The 6,418-nt window shown below is 39.3% G+C and overlaps 1 pseudogene; it reads right to left on the reverse strand.

Annotated features, from left to right (window-relative positions):
* Nucleotides 1–324: 324 nt before the first annotated feature.
* Nucleotides 325–3,042, reverse strand: LOC149250712 (ABC transporter G family member 42-like; annotated as a pseudogene).
* Nucleotides 3,043–6,418: the final 3,376 nt, after the last annotated feature.

Consider the following 6,418-nt stretch of genomic DNA (forward strand, 5'->3'; position numbering starts at 1 on the left):
CACCGTTTCCCAGAACTCAGAACCCTTGACACATAATTTTTCATACAATAAATAGGCTTCAGGAATGGGAAAACAGATCGATTGAGAATAGGGGCCGTTTCACCTAAAATCATGAGAATAGGAAGAGTCTGCTCTAAAAAGGAGCAGCGTTACATTATCTCTGATGACCAATGGAGAGGTGGCATCTGTAGATGTAAATCCCTTTGAATTGCAACTGAAATCGAAAATAGACTATACGCTCCTACTTCTCTCTATTGTGGTAGGCATTTTGTTTAATTTGGCGTGCTTTGACCTGGCAATTTGCATTTGTTATTTAAATAAAAGTTAACCTTTAATAAACATAGCGTTTTGAATGGAGATTTTTCCTTTGATGACGGGAATCAAGATACCGTTTATTTGCCAGCAAACTTTGCCTTTCATCTTAGCAATGACAAGTGCAATCTTTGGGTTTGCTTGATACTTTGCCAAGTTAGCAGCCTTCTTCATCATATCCTGAAGTGCTGTCATTATATCTGGATCACTGAACGCAACCATCAGCTCTGGATCATTCAAGATTTTACTCATATCAACATCACCACGCGTTCTGCCTGGGAAGCCACCAGTAGCCCCCCATGATTTACGCGTGGAGGTTTTCTCTTGCTTTTTGGGAAATCGAGAGATCCGGATATCACCCTCAATATATCCTCCAGTTTTCCTTCCAGCTAAGACATCCATGAGAGTTGTTTTCCCTACACCACTGAGCCCCATTAATGCCGTAAGAACACCTGGTCTGAATGCTCCTGTAACATCTCGCAGCAATTGAAGTCTATCTTCAGCCACTCATTGTCCCCTCATTTCATACAAACGAATGCTGAATTAGTCAGCCAAACCCTTCAAGTAAGAGAATCCACAAAAATTGGCAATAGCTGGATCACATAATACACTAGTCTCATGGCTCAAGTTCCATGCAGGGGGCTTGTCAACGAAGTATTTGACATTTTCAAAAGACATGGCCAGTGGTTGAAATGGAAGAATCATTCCTCGCTTTGGAGCAACTCCTGTTGCATCCTCCAAAGCCGACTCATTATTGCCTGTCAGATTAGCTGATCGGATCCTAATTTGTCTCATCTGCATTTCGGAAGTATTATTGGCAACTGCAAAAGACAGAGAACGTGAGAACGATCTTCTTGACCTTGATGATCTTGTATTGAGCCCTTGTTCTGTACCATTCTGTTGGGATTGCGTTACTTTATAAGCTCCCTCAGAAATGACAGCTTGAGGTTTCCCAAGAGGATTTAGATATGCAAGAGCCATGTTAAACAACACGTTGAAGAGTAATGAAAATCCCAACAAAGCACCCACTCCTATCCAATACCAATATGCATGTGTAAACATGTTATGATGCTTTAGCGCAGTCAGGCCAAGATTCGTGGCATTGTCTGCATTAGTCTTCCATCTAGGAGCAAGCATCTCATTCACAGAGATCGCATTCTCTACATACATCAAAGGGGAGCTCCAGTAGCCCCATATCCACCAATTTGGAATTCTATCTCTAGGAAGAATGAATCCTCCAAGCCTGAAGATGATAAGAAGAGATAAAGATCCTCCAGTATTAGCTATGACCATTGTTCTGCAAATTCCTGCTATAAGGCGGAACAAGGATGATGCCATATGATGAAGTAGGAAGATGAGAAGAAATTGGCCAAAAAACCTGCTAGCTTCAGGGGTAAACCCAATGGTATAGTAAGTCATCACCACCCAAATTCCAGCTTCCAATAATGACATCAGAATTCTCGGTATAAAAGTAGGAATAGTGAAAGCCCATGCAGGGTAGAAGAGAAGATCCCGCTGCTTGAAGAACACTGGGAGCCTAGAAATTGTCATGGGCAATTCTGCAAATCCATTGAACAAGTTCGTCATGATGCCGAAAAAGAGTGCTCCAAGGTACAGATTTGCATCACTTAAGGTTTTATGGTGCATTTCAGTCCTCAAGAATACAGTGGCTCCAATGAAGGCAACAATCATAATCTGTACAATTCTAAAGACGTAAACAAAGGAATTCCGCTTGACAAGAAGCCATTCTCTTGCATAGCAGGCCTTGAAGATCTCTATTTTGAGGACAGGGCTCCTATTGAATACCAAAGCTGCTCTGTGACTTCTGTTCTTAGCATAAGGGACTGATAACTCGTTTTCCAAATCCAAACCTGCATTAAACTGCTTGAATCTAAATACAAATTCCTTGACAGGGACACAGCGATAAGGCCGGCTTTTGTCTGCCCAGTATTGTTCTTGATCTTTCTTAGATGTAACCTCTTGTAGCAAGTCTGCAGTGCCCTTTCTTTCAGGACATTTGAATCCACAGCTTTCAAAAAATTCCAGCACATTCTCCCTAGGTCCATGGTACACAATCTGCCCCTCTGATAAAAGTATTATGTCCTCAAAGAGATCAAATGTTTCTGGTGCTGGCTGCAATAGAGACATGAGAATTGTTGCATCCATGAGATGGGTAAACTGTTGCAGGCATTTAACTATCTGATATGTGGTCGAGCTGTCAAGTCCTGTCGAGATCTCGTCCATGAAGAGAGTTTTAGTAGGTCCAACAATGATCTCCCCAGTTGTGACACATTTCTTTTGCCCACCAGAGATGCCTCTTTGCATGTCATCACCAACTATTGTATCTGCACAAATATCTAAGCCCAGAATCTTGAGGATGTACTCAGTTTGAAGGTTACTCTCCACACCTTCCATTGTTGTTGCTTTCATGAATAGATCAATTTCTGCCTCTGGAATAAGCCCGGCTTGCTTCTTTCTCCTAGCAAGTTCCGCAAGCAGCGAGTATCTGTCACCAAAACCCTGACATCTAGCAGTGAAGTCAATTGTTTCTCTAACAGTCCTTTCTCCAAGGTGCAAGTCATGCTGCCTTATGTAAGAAGATGTTTTCTGAGGAACAAACTCATTGAGTCTATGCCCGTTGTAGGTAATCTCTCCCCTCACCTGTTTGTGAGAAACAGGTAGCGACTTGATCTCCCATAAAACCGGCTTGTAGCAGAAAATTTGAGTCATTTCGGAAATTTGAGGAAAAAATGGTGAAAAATTTCTTTGGAGGCTTTGTGCACCGCACGGCAGGTCCAGTGTGCTACGCATCCTGGATGTGCCGTGCCAGAGGAAAAATACACGGTGAATCCGCGCCCAATGCGCCGCGCCAGTCATCCTATGCGCCACGCTAGCCAATTTCATCCTTGATTCTTTTTTTTCTTCGTTTAGATGGGCCATTTAAATCTGCAGGTCCTTTGCCCTATTTTCAGAAGATTCGTACAACTTCAGGCTTTGTTGATACTGAAAATTCATGGTGTCATTTTCTGCTTGTGATTTTAAAAGAGCCTGCTGCAAGTTCAGGATTTCTTCATTGGCTTTTATCATCTATCCAAACTTTGTTTTGAGGAACGAATTAAAGTCTGTCGTCTATATTCTAACTGAAGACAATGGTCCAAGATCTGTGTCATATGTCTTAGAGATTTGTGACATTTCTGGCTTATTGGAAATCTGAAGTCCATATCTATATCAAGCCTCATCTTGCGACACATCCAAATTTGTGAAACCTGATCTCCTTGTAGCAGTGATCAATTTATAAAAAATCTAAATTCTGTGCTAGCAGACCGAACTTGAGGTGATACAAAGGTCTATGGTGATCCGAACCCGTAGTGACAGACTCAAACCTGTGGTAACTGGTATGATAAAGATCCAATCCTAATACACAATTATTATATAGAAGGTTGACTTGTACACTTGGTAGAGTTGTCCTTGTAAGGATAGTTTCTTGAAGCATTGCAAGGATCGTAATTTTGAAGTATTTCTGCTGGAGGAAGTTGAAGGATCAGATCTCTAAGTGTAGCAACCATACCATCTAGACTCCCTACTCATACATAAAGGAAGGATGAACTACACCATGAAGCCGACCTATCTAATACTGAAGTCTGAAAGTACTGTACTATAAACGATGTAAAGCAAGACAAATGACATTGCTAGCAGCTCAATGAAATTTCTGTGGTTCGTGCAATGGTTGAAGGATTGAGACACCTTTTATTGGAGAAAATTGGTAACTGAAGATAAGTTAACCTGCAACTGCTGGACCCCTGTCATAACCTGTACCCTGATATTGTGATTCTCACGATAAAACTTGAAAAGTTCTTCTTGTAAATTAGCAAGGGCTTGCCCATTATTTCTGTGTTCAGGAGTAGAGCATTCATACTGAAGTTCTGTCTGGATGTTTTGTCTCTCTAATTCCAATTTTGCTTCCAAGCTTAGAATTTTTTAAGACAAGTTTATCATTCTCTTGAGTTTCAGATTTTGGCTTCTGACTCAAAGCCTTTCCTTCCTTGATATGTTCATTTTTCAGCTTCTTCAGTATGCATAATTTACCCTCAAGTTCACTGATTTGTGCAACATGTGATGATGAATCGTCATTGAGCTTGTGGTTCTCTTCTTGAACATGTTGCAATTCTTTTTGAATTTTTAATAACTGTTCCTCAACAACCCTGAATTGCTCAGAACCTCTCTCATAGTCTCCTTTCAACATTTTCTTCTCTGACCTTCTTTTGCTGAAATGATGGTTCTTCTGTTGATCTTTTTGCAGGGATAGGAGCTGCTGAAACCTGGCAAGATGACCAGGGCTGCCTGAAGAACTGTAAAACTTGAGAACCCTTATCGATCATGTACTAAACAAGCTTAATGATTTCTTCTTCAAAACAGAGTTTTGAAGAAGAAATATCTTTGAGCATTAATGACGATGAAACTCTTGAAATAAGAAACTCATTGAACCTCCCTCTGGCCTGCGAGTGTTATTTCACACTTCTGGAGACAAAACCCTGGACTCAAGAATTAAAATGACTCTTTTTTACTAAAATGGCATTTGATGACCGCAAATGACGAGAAATGAACCTTGGCGAATTTGACTCTGACAGAGGATTGACAAGACTGAGTCTAACAACATGAACATATTTATGGATGTATTGTAACTTAATATGTCAAGCCCATCTGATGATTATAAGAATATATTTATCAGTTTATAATTCCTCTCAAGTTTTCAGATCACTGAGGAAGGTGTTTATCATGACTCCCATCCTGTCTTTGAAGTACACATGATTTCCACTTGGCAATGACTTGGTGAGAATATATTCAACTTTTTCATCAATGGATATATATTGAAGTCTCACCGCTCCTCTCTAAACCCAATCCCTGATGAAGTGGTACTTTATCTCTATGTACTTTGACTGACCATGAAATACTGTATTCTCCATGAGTTTAATGCAATTTTGATTATCAAAATATATCGTAGTTTGTCTCATCCTCTTACAAAATAAACCACATATCATCTTGCGAAGGTAATCAGCCTCACAACTGGCCCATCTAGCTACAATATACTCAGCTTCCATTAAGCTTAGTGTCATCGATCTCTGCTTCATGTTGAACCATGACACCACTTTCAAATCCAACATGAAACAACATAGGGAAGTACTCTTCTGGTCACTAGCACTGCCTGCCCAATTTGAGTTTGTACAACTTGTGAACTTGACTCAATCTCCATTAATATAGTCCATACCATAGTCCATTGTGCCTTGTAGGTACCACAACACATTTTTCGCAGCCACTCAGTGAAATCTTCTGGGCTCCATCATAAATTGACTCAATGTGTTAACTTTGAACAAATATATGGTCTAATGTTACCCAAATACATCAACGGACCGATCAACTGATCATTAGAGAAATTTTGAGGTTTAAAATGGGCCTCCTAAGGAATATTATAGAATAATAGTGAAAATAATAAAATAATATTAGATTACATCATTAAATTTTAGAGGGAAAAAAGAAAAAAATAATTTTTGAACTCGTATTTTCAACTTATCTCCTTATGGTTCTACTCAAATTTCTAGTGGGATCACTCATTAGATGCAAAATTTAATTCCTCATCCAAGGAGTACCCATGTTTAATACTTTTAATGGACCTTGCTACACGAAAATGACAAATACATGATAAAAATTGATTGCAATCACGCTTTTCATGTATTTCTCATTTTTCACGTAGCAGGGTCCATCGTAAGTATGCAACATTGGTACTCCTTGGATGAGGAATTAAATTATGCATCCAAATAGTGATCCTGCACGATATTTGATTAAAACCATAAGGAGATAAGTTGAAAAATTAATTAATTAATTAATTAATTTTTACTTTTTTACTCCTAAAATGGTGAATCATCCCCCATGGTTGAGAACATCATCTTGAATCCTATTGGTTCTTATAAAGTTGATTTTGGTTGTACATTTTTGTTTTGAGGCCCATTTTAGACCTCAAAATTTCTCTAATGGATACAAAGTTGGGTTCACCAACTCAAAATCTAAATCATGCAACTTCTTTTAGTTGGTGATCATCAGAGTAGACATA

This window comes from Pinus tabuliformis, chromosome 7 (assembly GCF_031772625.1).
Source record: "Pinus tabuliformis cultivar Carrire ecotype Pingquan chromosome 7, CPIR1, whole genome shotgun sequence".
Taxonomy (NCBI): Eukaryota; Viridiplantae; Streptophyta; class Pinopsida; order Pinales; family Pinaceae; genus Pinus; species Pinus tabuliformis.